Source organism: Narcine bancroftii, chromosome 4 (assembly GCF_036971445.1).
Source record: "Narcine bancroftii isolate sNarBan1 chromosome 4, sNarBan1.hap1, whole genome shotgun sequence".
Taxonomy (NCBI): Eukaryota; Metazoa; Chordata; class Chondrichthyes; order Torpediniformes; family Narcinidae; genus Narcine; species Narcine bancroftii.
This window is the reverse complement of record NC_091472.1, coordinates 299,333,885-299,354,879: the sequence shown is the minus strand read 5'-3', so window position 1 is coordinate 299,354,879 and position 20,995 is coordinate 299,333,885. Positions and strand designations below refer to the sequence as shown.

At 39.5% G+C, this 20,995-nt stretch overlaps 1 protein-coding gene across 2 annotated transcripts in view; it reads left to right on the top strand.

Annotated features, from left to right (window-relative positions):
* The window catches only part of LOC138762153 (myosin-IIIb-like), a 550,501-nt gene extending 534,694 nt beyond the window's left edge, over window positions 1–15,807 (top strand). For both annotated transcript variants that reach the window (XR_011356778.1, XR_011356777.1), the window contains exons 37-38: window positions 15,599–15,653; window positions 15,756–15,807. The gene's annotated coding sequence lies outside the window, so the exon portion shown is untranslated. The remainder of the gene's footprint in view (window positions 1–15,598; window positions 15,654–15,755) is intronic.
* Window positions 15,808–20,995: the final 5,188 nt, after the last annotated feature.

Genomic DNA, 20,995 nt, shown 5'->3' with positions numbered 1-20,995 from the left:
ACAAACACTTTAAAACAGATCTTATTTAAAATACTGGAGCTCAGCTCATGCGAGAAACATCGGTACCAAGAGCCTTTGCAAAAGCTTTGGAGAGTGCCTAAGAAACTTCACTAATGGATTGTTGTTTATAAAAAGGCAACAGATGAAAGAACTTGTCAGAACCGCAGACTGTGTGGAATGGAACTTGCTGTTCTGAGAGGATCATGTGGTTTTTCAAGCAGAGAGAGTAAAACGGGCTTTATCTCTGAGAGAGACAGAGATCAGTTCTGTAGTTTTACAGTCAGCAGCAGCAGCTGGGACTGCAACAGGACAAGCTGGCAAGCCTGTGGAAAACCCCATTTGGAAGCTTGGTTCAGCCTGGTCAAAGTCCTTCTGGTTCATGCAAGAAGAGAGGACTGGGTGGCTAATGTTTCACTTGAAATAAGGGAAACAAAAAGGAACTCTATGGTGATGTGAAAGAAAGAGATTATCACTTGGAGAACCCTGAGGGGGCAAGATACTGAAATGGCTGATTAAAAAGGAATCAGTTGTGGGTGTCCAATGAGCAACAAATCTCTCTCTGAAAACTGACAAGAACCTTCCTGAGCAGTAACCATTTACCTTTCAAGCACCAAAGCCTGATGTGCTGTATAAATATTAAATTCTGTGCATAGTATAAGAATTGCCTGATACTGGTGAACTTGGAGGAGTGAGAAGTGAGATTGGACTGTGAATCAAAGAACTTTTCTGAACTTACACACACATTACATACATGTGCGCTTAGAATTAGAAGGGGGTTAAGTTAGGTTAGTTAAGTCAATAGTGATAGGTTAAAGTATGATTCTGTTTTCATGTTTAAAGATAATTAAAAGCAACTTTTGTTTAAGTAACATTTGTCTTGGTCTTGCTACTTGATTTTGGGGTCTTCTGGGCTCATAACTGTTCTTTAAATTTTTTTACTTGACTCACTGGTTTAACATTTGCCAGTTCGTCCTCTTCTTCTGTACTTTGATCAGTCTCCAAATCACCATTTTGAGAGAGAGCTCCTTCTTGCTTTTTCCAGTTCTCCTTCAATGTGTGCATGCCTAGCCTCTTTTCTTCTTTCATAGCATCTCTTGATTTCAAAGCTGAAAATGTTGCATCATTCCTCCTGGGCATCAAGTTGTCTGTACAGGCAGCAGAACAAACCATGACCTTTGGCTTCTTCCTGTAAGTAGAATGTTATGGGATATGTTATATATTATATTGTGGCAGCCCGCAACTGCGGAGATCGGGCCGGCACAACACGTGGTAATAAACAGCGGCATAGCTTAGCGGACCGGCGTAGTTGGAAGCTGGGGCAGTACAAGTCCAGCAGCCCTAATATGGCCCTGGCCAGGCTGCCCAGCTAACAGAGCAACACCAGGCTGGGGAAGAAGGGTATTCATATGCAAGAATGTTACTGCGGGCGGGAATCAACAAACAGCTGGAACTCCAACTGTATAAAAGGAGCATTTCCAGCCTCAATAAATCTTAAGAGCGTAACATCCCGCACTGTGAGTGTGTGTGTTTCTTTGTAGCAGACGGCTACAATTGGTGACCCCGACAGTTTAGATGGAATCTAAACCCAGCGATGGATAACAAAGCAGCGATCGGCACAGTCGGCCTCAAGCCCCTGATCTTCTGGACAGTTCGACCCGGTGTGTGGTTTGACCAGGCTGAGGGTCAGTTCCAGATTCGAGGCATCACATCTGAGACCACACGGTACTAACACATGGTCAGCACCCTGGATCCAGAGACTGCACAGAGAGTGGCCAACTTCATCCACAGGCCACCATCGGAAGGCACTTATACTGCCTTTAAAGAGCTATTGACCGAGATCGTCCAGCGATTGATGGATGCTTTGGCCAAAACCTGGACGGCACCTTTATCTACTTAGATGACATCCTGGTGGCAAGTGGAACCCAGCAGGAACATCTACAACACCTCCAAAACCTCTACAATTGCCTGTGTGAGTTCAGCCTTACTATCAACCTGGTCAAATGCCAGTTCAGACTTAGTAAAATTGACTTCTTGGGTCACAGGATTACCAAAGATGGGGCTACGCCACTATCCAGCAAGGTGGAAGCCATCCACAACTTCCCGAGGCCCAGTGTGACCAAAGGACTACAGGAGTTCATGGGGATGATCAACTTTTATCACAGGTTCGTCCCCACAGGTGCTCGAGTAATGTGCCCACATTTCACCCTGATGACCGACAAGGCGAAGGACTTGACCTGGGACAACGACTCCGCACCAGCGTTCGTGGAATCGAAGGAAGCCCTGGCTAATTCTGCACTACTGGCCCACCCCAGGCCAGACGCACCCACAGCCCTCATGGACGATGCCTCAGGAAAAGCAATTGTTGGAGTTCTGGAGCAGTAGATAGAAGGAAGTTGATACCGACTAACTTTCTTCAGCAAACATCTGCGGCACCTGGAACTAAAGTACAGTGTTTTCAATAGAGGTACTATCCATCCACCACTTCTGGTACTTCCTCAAGGGAAGGGCTTTCACAGCTTTCATGGACCACAAGCCACTGATGTTTGCCCTGGCTAAGATTTCTGATCCCTAGTCAGCCCACCAGAAGAGACATTTGCCTTGCATCTTGGAGTACATCACCGACGTGAGGCACATCTTGGGAAAAGACAATCTGGTCGTGGATGACTTGTCAAGACAGAGCATCCACTCTCTGGCCAATGGACTGGACTTGATGGCACAAGTGGAGGCACAACAGCAGGACAACGAGATACCTCAGTACAGGTCCGCTGTCACAGGGCTGCAATTTCAGGACACCCCAGTCGGCACAGGTAACACTATGCTCCTGTGAGACATGGCCACCAGACAGGTTCGACCTATTGTCCCCACTGCATGGAGGCAACATCTTTTCGACTCTATCCACCGGCAGGCACATCCATCGATCAGGACTATGGTCCAGTTGATGGCCAGCAAGTATGCGTGGCATGGGTTGCGGAAACAAGTAAATGGGTGGGCCAAGATGTACATGCAGTGCCAAGCAACCAAAGTATAGCAGCACACCAAGGTCCCCCCACAGCCTTTCAAGCCAACAGAATGGTTTGACCACATTCATGTGGACATAGTGGGGCCCTTACCAGTCTCACAGGATTTCTAGTACCTGTTCATGGTGGTCGACCATTTCACCCAGTGACCAGAAGTAAACCCCCTGGCCGACACATCCACCAGTTCCTCTCATCCTGGGTAGCAAGGTTCTGACTACCACACCACATAACCTCTGACAGAAATGCACAATTCACCTCCAGCCTGTGGACCGATGTTGCCAACCTGTGGGGCGCTCAGCTGCACCACATGACAGCATATCACCCGCAGTCTCATGGGCTGGTTGAGGGCTTCCACAGGCACCTCAAGGTCATCCTCATGATCAGACACAAGGACCCCAACTGGGTGGACAAATTGCTGTGGGCACTGCTGGGCATTCGTACAGCACCAAAAGAAGACCTCCGCCAAGCTTGTCTATGGAACTCCATTCATGGTCCCCAGGGATTTCATCCAACCAGCCAGAAGTCACAGGACGATACAACCATCTTCCTGGACAGGCTGTGTGAAAAGGTTGGTAATCTGGCTCTGACCCCATACCCCAGACATAGGCAAGCCAAGTTCAACATCTCCAAAGACTTCAAAGACTGTGAGCATGTGTTCATGCGCAGAGGGCCACACTGTCCACTGCTACAGAAGCCCTATGAAGGCCCCTTCCAAATCATACGGAACAACGGGGCCACCTTTGAACTGGACATTGGTGGCAAACCAGAGGTTTTCACCACAGACAGACACACTGACCCAACACAACCCATGGAAAAGCAGACCACCAAAAGACATTGGGGACGACATCCACGGACACTATGAACTGTAGCACTGGTTCTGGGGGGATCATGTGGCAGCCAGCAACTGCGGAGATCGGGCTGGCACAACGTGCGGTAATAAACAGCGGAATAACTCATTAAAATGACCCCTAGCATAGCGAACCGGCGTAGTTGGAAGCTGGGGCAGTACAAGACCAGCAGCCCTAAAATGGCCCTAGCCAGGCTGCCCAGCTAACAGAACAACACCAGGCTGGGGAAGAAGGGTATTCATATGCAAGAATGATCCCACGGGCGGAATCCAGTTTTTGTTATTCATGTGGCTGATGTCAGCCAATCAACAAAATGGTGTGAATTCTAACTGTATAAAAGGATCACTTCCAGCCTCAATAAAGTCAGAGCTTAACCTCCCACACTATGAGTGTGTGTGCTTCTTTGTAGCAGATGGCTACAATATTATTTATAAATATGTCTTAAAAGAGATAGATTGTTGGGGTTTAGTGTAGGTCACTTTAAAAACAGATACTTACACTTCTCATTAAAAATGCAAGAGCTTTGCTGAAACTGAGACATTGAAGCACCAATGATTTTGCAAAGACAATGGAATTGCTTTTGGAAAGAATTTCAAAAAGGAGGTGCAAATGGAAGAGTCTGGGCTCAAGTGCTGATAAAGATCTTTCAAGGACTGGGTTTGGAGCCCTGCAAGAAGTTCTGGTTTTTACAAACCTAGAGCGAGGAAAGAACAAACAGGATTTCTCTTAGAGAGAGAGAGTTCTACAGTTCTACAGTAGCTTTTGAGGCTGCAACATGGCAAGCTGGCAGGCTTGTTGAAAACCCCATTTTGAAGACAGGTTGTGAGTTCTGAGTTCAGCCTTGTGGTCCTTACAAGAGGAAATGGCTGGCTAGAGTGTTTCCCTGAAATAAGGGAAACAAGAGGAACTCTGTGATGACCTGGAAGAAAAGGTTATCATTTGGAAAACACTGATGGGGCAAGTTTTTTCGGCAAGACACTGAAGTGGCTGATTGGAGGAAATCAGTTTGTGTGTGTTTCCAACGAGCAACAAATATCTCTCTGAAACCAATGAGAACTTTCCTGAGTGGTAACCATTTACCTTTAACCAGTAGAGCCTGGTGAAAATTCGTAAATATTAAATTCTGTGCACGGTATAAGTATTGCCTGATACCGATGAACTTGGAGAAGTAGAAGTGAATGATTGAATTATTAAAGCAAAGAACTTTCCTGAACTTACACATTACATAGACATGGGCTTAGAATTAGAAAGGTGTTAAGTTAATAGTAATAAGTTAAAATTTTATCCAGTTTTTATGTTTAAAGAACATTTAAAGAAACTTTTGTTTAAGTAACTATTGCTGCTGGGTTTATGGGTCCTCTCGATTCATAACAAGGCCCTTTTCCATTGAAAAACTGTGCTTCCCGTTGGGAGCACAAAGTCGCTGACAAATGTTGATTCTTTATTGGCATCTTCATGATAAAGATATATTCTTCTTTTTCTCCCTGTTTAAATTATATTATTTTATTTTATTTTATAATTACCTCCTTCCTCCACTACATCACGGGATGACCCCGATACCCCACCTTCTATCAAAACTTTGACAGCAAAGGCCTTTGCAGATTCCCTAATAAGTGTTTATATCATACATTTAGCTGCAGAAATGTCAGATATCAGAACTGTAATATCAAAATTAGTTGCCCATTCTGTTAAAAGTGAATAAATGACAGTGAATTTGGATACACTAAAATGGCTCAGGGCACCACCAGATAAAACTTCCATTGCCATGAGTGCAATTGACTGGGCTCTGAATGTTTTACAAAAATGAGCTACTCACTCTCTCATCCCCGAAACAGGGCTTGGGATCTCATCATATACAGCCTTATTATGATGATGGGTGGAGGTGTTTGACAGGGGAATATCTGAATTACATTAAAAAAAATAAAATGATGGAAATAATCAGTCAGCCAAGCAGGACCTGGGGTAAAAAGAGCACATATATCAAGTGGAAGACCTTTCATCAGAACCTTTATAGACACTTCATCAGAAGGCATTTTGCACACGTTTCGATCAAGGGTTTTTGATAAGGAACAAGGGCTCTGGTGTTCATTCTCCAGGTGCTGCCTGATATGCTGAGTGCTTCCTGTATGTTTTTCTTTTTCAAAATTTCAGCATCTGAAATTTTTTTATGATTTGAAAATTGATACATTTTTAAGAAAAAGTAGCAGTGAAAACTTTTGGAAAAATTTTCTTGGAAGATGGATAGCCTTAAATTTAATATCCACGCTAAACAGCTGGAAATTTGATGAAAATTAAGTAGAAATACACAATTAATGGAGAATTTTATCTGAAACTGTGAAAAACCAGACAAAACTGCCTTACATTTTATGGACATGCTAATTTGATAAGAAAGAGGTGGGGGGGGGGGGGGTGGTGTAATTTCAAGAACCATTTTGTGCACGGGCACTTCTAATTTGACAAAACATATCCAATTAGTTAAAATGAAAGTATGCATGAAATTTCTCCACATACAGTTTTGTTTCTGTGTGGATTTTAGTAAGACTTTTGACCAGGTCCAACATGGTAGTTCATCCAGAAAGTTAGAATACATGACATCTAGGGTGATCTACAAATTGGATACAAAATTAAGTTGGTGGTAGGAGATGGTAGTGTAGGGTTACTTTTCCGATTGGAAACTTGTAACCAGTGGTGTGCTGTAGGGATTGCAGCTGGTCCTTTAGTATAATATTTATGTTAATGATTTGGAAGAAAATAGAAGTGGCATGTTTACAGATTACAATAAAATCAGTAGTTTGGTGAACAGTGAATAAAATTGTTTAAGGACCTTAATCAATTGGGAAAATGGACAAGGGAGTGGCTACTGAAATTTACATCAGACAAGTGTTAAATGGTGCATTAGGAAAGTTAAATCAGGCCAGGATATACACAATGGCCAATGGGGCTTGTAATAAAACAGCATTGACCTTGGGATACAAGCCTATAGTTCCCGAAGCCTGGCAACACAGGTAGATAGTGTGATAACGAAGGTGTATAGTAGACTTACCTTCATTGGAGTTGACATGTCACATTAAAATTGTGTACAATTCTGGTTGTCATGTGATAGAAAAAAGTAATTAAGATAGAAAGAATGCAGAATAAATACCCAGCAATGTTGCCCAGATTGGAGGCTTTGAATATAAGGAGAGATTGAACAGGCTAGGATTGTTTTCCACAGAACATAGGTGGCCCTGGGGCGACCTGGTAGTTGTTTATTAAATTTGATGGGGCATAGATAAAATAGACAGTCACAGCCTTTTTCTCATTATATGGGGATCTAAAACTAGAAGAAAAAAGTTTAATGTGAGTGGGAGAAGATTTGAAAGGGATTTTTGAGGCATATTTTGCTCAGATTGAGTGATGGATATATGAAATGAGCTGCCAGAGGAAGTGGAAAATGCAGGTACCATTACAATGCACAAAAGTTATATGGTCGGGAACATAGATATGAAAAAAGATATGGTCAAACACTAGCAAATGGTATTACCATGGGTAGGCATCAGCTTTTCCCAGAGGATGGTGAACCAGTGAAATTTGTTGCCCATTAAAGCATTGGAGGCCACCTCAGAAAATATATTTAAGTCAAAGTTGGATAGATTTTTACATAGTAAGAGAATTAAGGGATATGGGAAAAAGTCAGGTAGGTGGAGATGAGCCTATCATCAGATCTGCAATGATCTCATTGAACGTCAGAGCAGGCTTGATGGGCTGAATGGCCGAATCCTGCTCATATTTCTTATGTTATTATGTTCATCTTGTTCAGAATAGATAAGTAGCGCCATAGAGTTTGATTCTGTGCTGCATAACTATTAATCTATTGTGACGGATTATGTTATATTTTATGTTGTATATCTTTGGCTTGGCTTCACGGACGAAGATTTATGGAGGGGGTAAATGTCCACATCAGCTGCAGGCTCGTTTGTGGCTGACAAGTCCGATGCGGGACAGGCAGACACGGTTGCAGCGGTTGCAGGGGAAAATTGGTGGGTTGGGGTTGGGTGTTGGGTTTTTCCTCCTTTGTCTTTTGTCAGTGAGGTGGGTTCTACGGTCTTCTTCAAAGGAGGTTGTTTTAAAAGAGATAAATTGTGGGGTTTTTAGTTGGGTCACAGATAGATACAAACACTTCAAAACAGATCTCATTTAAAATGCTCAAACTAGACAGTCCAGGCTCCGAGTCCCTTTGCAAAAACTTTGAAGAATGCCTATAAGGATTTCACATGCAGGTGTTAAGTGGACATGCTGTGGAGTAATGGATTATTGTTTTGGAAAGCAAGCGATGAATGAACTCTGAAGATTAGGCCCAGTGCCGCAGACTTTTTGATGCAGTTGGCTGTTCTAAGAGGGTTATGTGGTTTTCTCTGAGTGAGAGAAAGAGAGAGAGAGAGAGAGAGAGAGAGAGAGAGTGAGAGAGAGAGAGAGAACATTCATTTCTACAGTTCAGCAGCAGCAGGTGGGACTGGAACAGGACAAGCTGGCAAGCTTGAAGACGGGTTGTGAATTCTTAGTTCAACCTGTTTAAAGCCCTTATGGTCCATTCAAGAGGAGATGGCTGGCTGTATAATGTTTCACTTGAAATAAGGGAAGTAAAAAGGAACTCTGTGGTGACCTGAAAGAAGGAGGTTATCATCTGGAAAACCCTGATGGGGCAAGTTTCTTTGGGAGAAGAGACTGAAGTAGCTGATCGGAAGGAATCATTTTGTGTCCAACAAGCAACAAATCCCTCTCTGAAAACTGACAAGAACCTTCCTGAGTGGCAACCATTTACCTTTCAAGCACCAAAGCCTGGTGAAATTCATAAATGTTAAATTCTGTGTACAGTATAAGTGAACTTGGAGGAGTGAGAAGTGAGATTGGACTGTAAATGAAAGAACTTTTCAGAACTTACACACATGCATATTACATATACGTGTACTTAGAATTCTAATTAGAATTAGAAAGTTAATAGTAATAAGTTAAAGTTTGATCCTGTTTTCATGTTTAAAGATAATTAAAAGCAACTTTTGTTTAAGTAACCTTTTGTCTTGGTGAATTTCTATTGCTGCTGGGTTTTGGGGTCCTCTGGGCCCATAACACTATGAAACAATTTATCTCACTGTCAAAATTTGATCAAATATAAATTCACTTAAGAAAGCAATGAGAAAATTGGTGAAATGATTATTGTGATGTTAGATAATTAGATAATTTAAATAACCAGGTGCGTGGCTTGAGGCAGTCAATGGTGAAGGTCTCCTCATGGCCGCTCACATTGAGGATGTATGTGGTTCTATTCTGACGAAGCACCTTGTCTGGGCCCTTGTACGGCCACTGGAGTGGAGTCCAGTGTATGCCCCTGCGGACGAAGATGTGGTCACAGTCCCAGAGTCCTTGAGGACAAGGAAGGTGAGGTTGGGACAGGAGTTAATGTTCTTACTTTCTCTTGGAGTCTTGTGAACTCTGCCCTGGGTGTCTCCTCTGAGTCACGGGCATCTGGCACAAACACCTGAAGCCGTCAGTGGAGTGCACTTTACCAACTCTGTCAAAGACGTAGCTGTCTTCTTTGGGAGCTGTGCACATGCCAAGAAGCACACATGGGAGCTTGTTCACCCAATCCGGGCCTCAGAGGTGCGCCGTCTGGTGCTGGTGGAAGCAGTCTACCAGGCCATTGAACTGTGGATGGTAGGCCATGGTGTGGTGCAGCTGGGTCCAAAGTATCTGTGCCAGTGCTGACCATAGACTGGACATGAACCGCAACTCCCTGTCTGAGGTGAAGTTGGCAGGAAGACTGAAACATGCAATGAAGGCTCTAGCGCAGGACTCTGTGAATGTGTCGGCTGGTTAACCTGTTGACCATGGTGAACTGATACCTTGCCCCCCCCCTCCCCCACCCCAGGAGACTGGCAGTGGACTGAAAATGTCCACATGGACATGCTCAAACCTCCTGTGTGTCGGCTGGAAAGGTTGAAGTGGGGCCTTCACGTGTCTTTGGACTTTGGAGGTCTGGCAGTGTGTGCATATCCTGGTCCAGTGCCCAACCTACTTGCGTAGGCCGTGCTAAACAAATCTATCCACCACCAGTGGATAGTTTCCCGAATGGACGGGTGGGTCAATCCATGTAATCCGTCGCAAACACAATGCCTCCAAGTGGTTGGAACAATAGGCTGGGGTTAGCCAGTGGACACATCACAGAGGAGCTTGCTGCCTGTTGGGCTGATGAGGATGTCCTCAAGTTGCAGTCCCAAGATTACGGTGTGGTAAGCCGGCATTTCTTCGTCCAGCTGTTGTGCCTCAGAGAGCACTGCGTAGTCCAACCCTGGGGACAGGGAATGCACTGAGTGCGTCGGCCATAATGTTGATTTTCCTGGAGATGTGTTTGACGGTTGTGGTATACTCCGAGATGTATGACAGGTGGCGTTGCTACCGTGTCGATCATGGATCTGATACTTTTGAGAATGCAAAGGTGAGAGGTTTGTGGTCCACGAAGACCGTGAATTCCTGCCCTTCCAAGAAATACTGAAAACACCAGATGGCAAGGTAGAGGGCTAGCAGCTCCCAGTCAAAGGTGCTGTATTTCAGCTCCAGGTGTCACAGGTGCTTGGTGAGGAACACGAGTGGTTTCCACTGACCCTCAATTAGTTGTTCCAGCATACCACCGACTTCTAAGTTGGAAATGTCAACCATGAGGGCTGTGGGCACATCCACCCGCAGGTGTACCCGCAGGTTTGTAATGATGTCCTCGACTTGCCCGAAAGCCTCTGCTGCCTCTATGTCCCAGGTGATTTTCTTGGCCTGGCTGGACATCAGGCCAAATGGGTCGCATTATTCAGGCCGCTGACGGTAGGAATCGGTGGTAAAAGTTGATCATGCCATTGAACTCCTATCGGACCTTGACTGTACTGGGCCTTGAATTTCACCAGCAAGGGAACTGCTCCATGCTGGTTGATGGCCGACAGCCCAAACTGGTACTTCACGGGGTTGTTGGCCAGGCCGTATTCACTCAGATGGCAGCAGAGTTGGTGCAGGTGCGTCAAATGCTCGGTGCGAGTGGCTGGCGATCAGGACGTCATCTAAGTAGATGTAGACGAAATCTAAACCACGTCCCACTGAGTCCGTGAGCCGCTGGAACATCCATGCCATGTTTTTGAGTCTGAAAGACATCCGCAGAAAGTTGAATAGGCTGAACGGGGTGATAAGGGCCTTCTTGGTGACATCGCTGGGGTGGATGGGAATCTGGTGATACCCACGGACCAGATCAACCTTGGAAAAGATGTGTTCCCCATGCAAATTGGCTGTAAAGTCATGAATGTGGGGCACTGGTTAGTGGTCGGCCATGGTGGTGTCATTGAGCCTTCTGAAGTTGCTGCATGATCTCCATTCTCCAGCTGACTTTGGCACCATGTCCAGTGGAGAAGCCCACAGGCTGTCTGTGTGCCGGACAATTCCCATCTCCTCCATTTTCCTGAACTCTTTGGTGAGGTGAAATTTGTCAGGTGGGAGCCTGCATGCCCAGGCATGTAGCATTGATCCTTGAGTGGGAATGTGGTGCTGTACACCATGCTTAGGGGCATCTGTGGAGAACTGCAGCATATTAATGGTCAGGAACTCCACTCGTACTCTGGCAAATTTATTGCCTGACTCCATGAGAAGGTTCACCTGTTGCGTGGGTGAACCGCCACAATATCTAAAAATTGCATATATGGTAAATTATATTTGGTAGAAAGTTGTTCAAAAGATATCAAGCCACCATAATCAAATAAGTCAATAAATGAGATAATTCCTTTAAATCTATCAAATAAGGAAGGTTTGGTCAAGAGTAGATGGTGTAAAATAAAATATGTAATATTAGCCAAAGCAACATTTTTTAGTCCAAAAATCCTTTGAAATTGAAACCAAATAAATAATGAATATTTAATAATTGGATTGGAAATATACTTACTGATCTTTGATAGTCTAAAAGGTAATGCTGGTCCTAAAAAAAGCTAAGGAATAATTCTGGACAGATTTCAATTCCAAATCTACCCAGAGCGGATGATCAAATTTATCAAAATAATAAATCCAAAAATAAAATAGTGAATATTAATTGCCCAATAATAAAATCCTCAAATTCAGTCAGGCCATACCACTATCTTCTTAGTTTTCTGTAAGCGGTTTACTCAATCTGGCCCTCTTTCCATTCCAAAATATAAGGTGAAAATCTTAGAATCAATATTATCAAAGATTTAAGATTCTATAAACAATTATACCAAACTGAAAATATAGGAAAATAATGACAAAATTGATGTATTTTTAATCTAATATTGAACTACCACATCTACAAATAGAAGAACAAAATAAATTGACAGAACCTTTTAAGACTGAAGAAATACAAGATACATTAATGAAACTACCAAACAATAAAATACCAGGTGAAGATGGATTCGTGATAGAGTTTTATAAAGTTTTTAGGAATATATTAATCCCTCCCCTCCTAGAAGTAATGAATCAAGTAGAAAGACCTAAAACTTACCAGAATCATGTAAAACAGCAATAATCACAAAATTCCGAAAGAGGGAAAAAAACCACTATTGCCAACAACATACAGACCAATATCATTATTAAATACAGATTATAAATTAATAGCACAATTACTAGCAAACAGACTGAATGACTGTGTACCGAAACTAGTAAGGCAAGACCAAACTGGATTTGTTAAAAAAAGATGGGCAGCTGATAATGTTTGTAAACTTATTAATTTAATTCATGCAGCACAAATAAATAAAATGCAGATGCAGATAAAGCCTTTGACAGGGTAGAGTGGAATTATTTGTTTAAAGTTTTACAGAAATTTAAACTACCGAAAAATTTATTAAATGGATTAGAGCATTATATAATGGACTGTTAGCAAAGCTAGTAATAAATGGATATGTATCAGATCACTTTAAATTAAGCAGGTCAACAAGACAGGGATGCACATTATCCCCTTCACTGTTCGCTTTGGTTATTGAAGCACTAGTGGAGTTGATAAGGAAGGAAAATATGATAAAAGGAATAAAAATAAAAGAGAAAGAATATAAAATCAGCCTATTTTCAGATGACATCATAGTATATTTAACAGAACCAGATAACTCAATAAAAAAAACTACATACGAAACTGGAAGAGTAAGGAGAGATATCAGGGTACAAGATTAACACCAATAAAAGTGAAGTGATGCCAATGAATAAAATTGATTATTCAGAATTTATAAAAGAAACCTTTTTTAAATGGCAATCACAGACGATACATTACCTTGGTATCAGAATAGATAACAACCTAAAACATTTATACAAATTAAACTATGAACCATTAATTAAAAAAAATTCAGGAAGATTTAGAAAATTGGAAAGAACTACCATTAACTTTAATAGGAAGAGTAAACTGTATTAAGATGAATGTGTTCCCACGAGTGCAATATCTATTCCAAACATTACCAATTCCCACGACAGAAATTTTTTTTTGCAAAACTGAAGAAAATAGTTAGGAAATTTTTATGGAAAGGTAAGAAATCAAGAATAGTGCTAGAAAAATTAACATCAAGTTACAAACAAGTAGGGTTACAGCTACCAAACTTCAAAAATTACTACAGGGCAGCACAGTTAAGGCACTTATCAGATTTTTATCAGAGAGGAGAAAAAGCAGACTAGACTAAGATAGAATTAGACAAATTTGGAGAAAATATCTCAGAACACATACTTTACAAACGGGATGAAAAATTGGTGCAATACAACAATTCACCAGAACTACATCACATACTTAAATTATGGAAAAGAATACACTTGGAAGAAAAAAAGATAAATTATCAAATACCAAAAATTATATTAACACAAAACCCATGAATCCCCTTTACAATAGATAATTTATTTTTCAAGGAATGTGATAGAAAAGGAATCAAGAAAATAGAAGATTGCTTTTTGGGAAATAATTTATTAATATTTGAGCAATTAAAAGATAAATGTGGAATAACACAAGGTACAATGTTTATATATTACCAGTTGAAAACTTATTTAAAAGATAAACTGGGAAATAGCTTGAGATTTCCAGAAAGTAGCTACTATGAATATTTAATCACAGACACAATGATAATTAAAAAATGTATTACCAACATGTACATCAAATTGCAATATAAGAAAGAGGATAAAACAAAGTATAAACCAAAACAAAGTAGGGAAAAAGATTTAAACACCGAGATAAAGAACGAAACATGGGAAAAGTTATGTATAGGAACAATAAAACTAGATTATGTATGATACAATATAAGTGGCTACATAGATCATATATTACTCCTCAGAAATTAAAAGAGTGGTACCCAACGACATTGACTAGATGTTTTCATTGTAAACAAGAGACTGGATCAACATTACATGCAATTTGGACATGTTCAAAAGTAAAAACTTTCTGGGAAGATCTAAACCTAATATTAAACAAAATCACAAAAATTAATATACCAAAAGCCAAAAAAAATTCTGTTAAATAATATAAGAGACAAAAAATTAGGAACAAAATTAGACAGAGCCCAAATAAAATGTATTACAATAGCACTAGCCAAAAAATGTTTAATGACAACCTGGAAAATGGAAATAAGCCACAAAATACAACAGTGGTTATACGGAAATAAACAAGTGTATTCCATTAGAAAAACTTACATAGAATCTGAAAGACAAGTATAGATTATTCGAACAAATTTGGGGACCATACATAAAATATGTCGGAGAATGCCGACCACAAACCTCCATCTCGTAAAAGAACATAATTATGAGCACATATGATTTAAATATGTGAAAGTGGACGATATGACTTTTTTTCTTTTTTGCTTTTTGTTATTTCTTTGTTTTATGTGTTTTATTATTTATTGATTTTTGAACAGGGGTGGAGAAGGGGAGAGGGATGAAAGGTGGAAAAAGAAGAAATGTTACTATGTATATATTGATGATGTTCATTTGTGGATGTTGTTATTGATATGAATCAGTGCAAGAAATAAAATTTTTAAAAAAAATTATCAAAATAAGATTTCAGAATAAAAATTGGGACAGCTTGAAATAGGTATAAAAATGTAGGTAATATTATCATCTTAATAGCACTAATATGACCAACCAAAGCAAAGTCAATGGGGACCATCTAGTAAAAGATTGTTTCACAAAATCCAATAAAGGAGAAAAATGTAATTGAAGCAAATCTTTAAATTTCCTAGTGATTTTAACACCTAAATAAGTAAAATACTCTTTAACAATCTTAAATAGCATATTATCATAAATAGCATCTTGTGAGTTTATTGGGAATAATTCACTTTTATGAAAATTTCATTTATATCCAGAAAAACCTCCCAAAATCTGATAGCAAAGAGAGCATCTAACATTACAACAACCAGATTTACTTGAAACTTTGTTCTGGTTAAACCCCTTTCAGAAGGGTTTAATTGGTACTATTTATACTTGTATATTAAATTTGAGATTAGTCCCCAAGGATAAAATTCGACAAACATGGGAATTGGAACTTAATCTAACATTATCTCCTGAAACATGGAGACTAGACTACCCCTGAACTGCTCTTTTTGGAATTACAGATGTAGGTTGTTTACCTTCTTCTGCATATTGAGTTACAGCTTTTTCTACACAATTAGCTAAAAGAGCCATTTTACTTAAATGGAAAGACTCTACTTCTCTTACATTATATCAATGGCTTTCTCATGTTGTCTTTTTTCAAACTAGAAAAAAATTAGAAGACGTACTTTAGATACAACTGCTAAATTTGAAGAAACGTAAGGTATTTATTAATTTCTTTCATGGGATATAACTGGTGTTATTCTATGAATTAACTCTTCCTTTCCAGATGTAATATAATTCTTGCCATTTTTGTTATCTATAGGTGTGGACTGGAGCTACGATTTAAACTATTTGACAGATCTTTGGGGATAGGCCGCTCAGTTGTTTTTTTTGGTTGTTATTTTTAATTATGTTTTTTTTTAGTAGATTAGTTAGTTTTTTTACATATAATATTATAAATATTTCTTTATCTCTGTTTTCTTTGTTAGGAGAATTATTTCTAATATGTCACATTTTCACTTTTTGGAATTTATGTATGATACTTATAGCATGTATACTGCATACTGCAGATGGACATACCATATTAATTGTATCTATTCTCCTTATGCTGTGTATATTATGAAATGTTAGTTAAAAAGCTTGAAAGGAAATAAATGATTATTGTGATTGTCATAGATAATTTAATAGTAAACAATAAACTAAAAGTAAGAAAAAATATTCCCTGAAAAATCTGTGATCTGCTATTGGGTCATCAATGATGGGAATCTAACAATATTAAATTTACTGAAAGGAAGCAGAAAAATATTTTAAGATTGCCCACTATTCCAAAACCCGGCTGGCTAAATTCTATCCTTGCTCTTCTTCTAAATGCAATAAAATATAACTGAAGATGGTTCATTGTATCATATGTTTTGGTTATGTCCTTCTCTTCTCAATTATTGGGAAGGTGTATTTCATACACTATCTTTAGTTCTTAATATTAATTTGGCCCCATTTCCTTTGCTTTGTTTGGAATATGTGGGCTCAATGATCTGATATTGGATTCTTCACAATCCCATGTAGTAGCATTTGCTTCCCTGATTGCCAGAAGGGCTGTACTAATGCAATGGAAAGATGCTGCCCCTCCCACTCTCTCTAAATGGCTGGCTGATATGACGGCTTGTTTGTCTTTAGAAAAAAATTAGATGTTCCACTACTGTAATGAATGTAAATTTTATTTCTTTATGGGGTTCTTTTCTTAATTATTTCCCAAATTTATAAGCTTAACTAATTTTTGATTTTTGACCTCATTGTTTATTTTTCTTGTCATTATCAGATAGTGGTCAATATACGGTAGCTTTTATTATGTTGGTATACACACCAATGGCATCATGAAGAAAGCCTCTACTTCCTCAGGAGTTTGCGGAGGAGCTAGTGGAGTTGTTCAAGTGAACCAGTACGGACTTGAAGGGCCAACATGCCCTGTTTCCGTGCTGTAAACAGTTATATGGTATTTGTAGAATAGCAAGTTCCTTTTGTCATTACTGTCCCTAGTGTTATTTAAGTTTGATTATTGTTCTATTCATGCTTATTTACATATGTAACATTTGCTTAATAAAAATATTGAAACAGAAACATTATTTTAACATTGGCTTAATCACACAACAATCATTATACTGCATATTTAGTTTTCAGTCTATACTCTCTCAAGCAAGACTTTGAACTGAGCTAAAAGCTGTTGACTTTCATGGGCCTAAAAGATGGTACATGTGGCTTAAACCTTTTGGTTACTATCAAACTTGTCATTGAAATATTTAATCTGAAGCGGAATAATATTGCTTTATTCATTACTAATGGGTTTTTAGTGTTGAAATTCTGGTTTTCTTGCACTACTAAAAAAGTAAGGAGTGAGGGGAGAATCACACATTTGTTACTGATTCACCCACAGCACCTTTCTGCTCTGATAACAGCTAATGATTCAATTAAAAATGTTTAGAAAGTTTTGAAATCATCTTCACTTTAATCTGAGATATGTTTAAAAACAATATAAGCTGATTTTGATAATTTCAGTCCAATGTTGGTATTGAAAACTTGTGAAAAATAGTTGAATTGCTCTGTGTGCAAAGAGGTTGATAGAGCAGGATCTCTTACTGCTATGAAGTTGGTGAGACTAATGCCTGAGACTAGTTATGTGCTAAAAAATGCAGGAAAATATTTTGACTAATGGAGAATACACACTTTTGAGAATGACTGGTGGCAAGCTCTGTTCCAAACTTCAACTCAATTTATCCATACGAGTTCTGATCAATAAATTGAATCGTTCAAGTTTATTATCATCTCTACATATGCAATCAGATGAAACAGTGTTTTCCAGTCTATGGTGTACACACATATTCACATAACAATCACATACAGACAAAAAATAAATTCAGAATAATAAAATCAGAGTACCTCAGCATTGCTGGACAGATCTACTGATGATTCACATCCTCTACTGTCACGTAAGAGTGCAGAACATGTAATATTACACAAAATTGTCTTCTGCCTACTGTCAGGCAAGTAAACAGACACCATTAGTGTTGCCCAGCTACCCCTACAGTACAAGTGAAAGAAAAGCAAAAGAGAGTCCCTTCAGAGACACTGAGTGTCCTTTGATTTACTTCCAGCTCTCCCGCAGCCTCTACAGCTGCAGACTCCTGTTCGATTCATTGGCATCCCAGGCTGCAGATCCAAACCTCCAACCTGATCAGTAAGCCTTCAGCATCGAGGCCTTTTGGTAGCCCCCAGCATTCTATCAAATCCAGACTCAGTTATCTGGTTCCCATGAGTCAGTTTCCAACAGCCCGCAGCCTGTGCAGGTCCCTCAAACACAAGTTGCCCACGTGTGTCCTTTAGTTTCTGAGCTCCTCGGTGATCTGCTGCCACGGTCACCATCATAGGAACATGGGAAGTAGGAACAGGAGTAGGCCAAAAATGGCCCATCAAGCCTGCTCCGCTCAATAAGATCATGGCTGATCTAATTTATGACCTAACTCCACCTACCTGCCTTCTTCCCATATCCCCTAATTCCTCTATCATGTAAAAATTTATCTGACCAAATTTTAAATATGTTTAATGAAGCAGCCTCAACCATTTCCCTGGTTAGAGAATTCCAAACATTCACTACTCTCTGGGAAAAACTATTTTTCCTCATCTCTGTCCTAAATCTACTCCCCCGAATCTTGAGACTGTGTTCTCTCGTTTTAGTTTCCCCGGCCAGCTCAAAAAACCTCCTACATCTATCCTATCCATACTCTTCATAATCCTATATGTTTCTATAAGATCTCCTCTCATTCTTCTGAACTCAAGCGAATACAATCGTAGACGATTTAATCTTTCAACATAAGTCAACCCCTTCATCCCAGGGATCAACCTTGGTTCCTTCAGTAACTGAGACCCTCACTGGTCTGTGCCATGGTCACCTTCCCAGTAGTGTTGTCTCTTTTGCTTCTTCTTCTCAGCAGGGTGTGTGTGGGGGGGGGGGGGGGGTTCTTCCCATTTCTGGGTCAGGATGCATTAAGGTACATAATTTGTCATAAATTTATACAATTATTCCAAACCTTGGTGAATGTAAGACTGCCATATTTTATTCTGAACAATTGTAGGTATTTATTAAATAAATATACAATGTGAGATGTATGTATATGTCCTAATTAGGTTTCTAAAGAAAATTAATTTCCTTCTAAAATGAGTGCAGACAACTATAAGTATATTCTCATTGCCACAGTTATGACACTGTTGGTCATTGGTCAATGTCCAAATATGTTCCTGATTTATGAAAATGAACCATCTGGTGATAGAATCTGTACTATCACATTGGAGCCCTTAAATGAACTTCAGAAAACAATGCATATTCAGAAAACAATGCATATTCCACATTAAGTGGGAATAACGTGCTTGTCCCCTGAAAGTGAATCTGATGGAAGTTTAAAGTTGACAGGTAATGATCATTGGTAATGTGGTGCAGACAACTAACCATAAATTCAATGTGTCTATTATGCCGAATGCATCAAAAATATTTAGCCCTGGATCTGGCAAAACCTTTTGTAACCAAATGCTATGAGATAACGTGCCTATAATTCTTCACATTGTGGAATTTTACTTTTTTATAGAATGTGTAAATTTTCCTACAACACAATTGTAGTTGTCTAAGCTTTTCCTACCATATATATATTTTTAGAGATGAGTTGGATATATATTCTGATCATTTGACTTGAGCTTTGGTGTGTCTGCTAGATTCAGTCCTTTATCCAGCACAACCACATCCATCCTCTTCTTTTGATCTGCTTCATCCCTAAGCCTCAGCACTGATGATGGTCAGGTTAATAAAGTGAAAGTTAGTAAATCAGACTCAGATCAGATTTTAATTTTATCTCAATTGGATCTATAATTTAGAAGACTAATAACTGTGGAATCAAGAGCTTTATTTATTTAATTTTACTGGGAAATCTGAATGATGCTTGAGTGCTTTTAAATCTTTTGCATTCTACTGATAGATTATAACTGGATACATGTACACTGACGTAGGATAATGATTTTAAAGTTCCACTTTGTGAGTTGATCCAAATGTGCACAGCAGTTTGGACTGTTTAGACCTTCAGAATGTTATATATTTATCTACAAAAAAAAACAATGCATATTCCACATTAAGTGGGAATAACGTGCTGGACCCCTGAAAGTGAATCTGATGGAAGATTAAAGTTGACAGGTAATGATCATTGGTAATGTGGTGCAGACAACTAACCATAAATTCAATGGGTCTATTACGCCGAATACATCAAAAATATTTAGCCCTGGATCTGGCAAAAGCTGAAAATGGGTATAAGAAAACAGAAGAATACCTGACCCGCTCAGTGAATCTGAGTTGCATACATTTGTCTAAGATATAAAATGCAGAAAATAGAAATATGCAAGTTCATCTTCCAATTTATTTTTCATATTGGATGTAATGCGCGTCGAAAGAACCAAAGACTTGTTGATCCAAACCAAGGCTTTCATTAACTAAAAGACTGGAGCATATCACAAGTAGGTCGACCAGTCCAGAATGACCTGGTCTGGCTAGAAGCAATCCTTTAAGACCTGCCAGTAGGTGTGGCTACACTCTCAGCCAATCACAGTCATCCTACACTACAATCTGTACATATACACATTGGTGATAGAATCTGTACTATCACATTGGAGCCCTGAGGACTTAACAATTAAATCAACTTCAGGTAATAATAAGCATAACTAGTTTGTATCAAAAGCAGCCAATTCTGACAATGGGTGACACCAACTCTATTTCTGCCATTTGATTTGCTGAATTCTTGCTTCGAATATTCTTAGATTATAATATTCAACAACTGCATTTTCCTTCTGTATTTCAAGTAGTGGTGAAAGTTTATATTTCACACTAGAGAGAAAAGTACATTGGGGTTAGTACTAGCATCACTAGGTTAGACATCAGTGCACATGAATTTTCTACGTATGTTTAAATGATATAGAAATGATTTGGTCTGGATCTAGAGTGCTGCAGAGCACACAATGGAGACATGGTCATCTGCC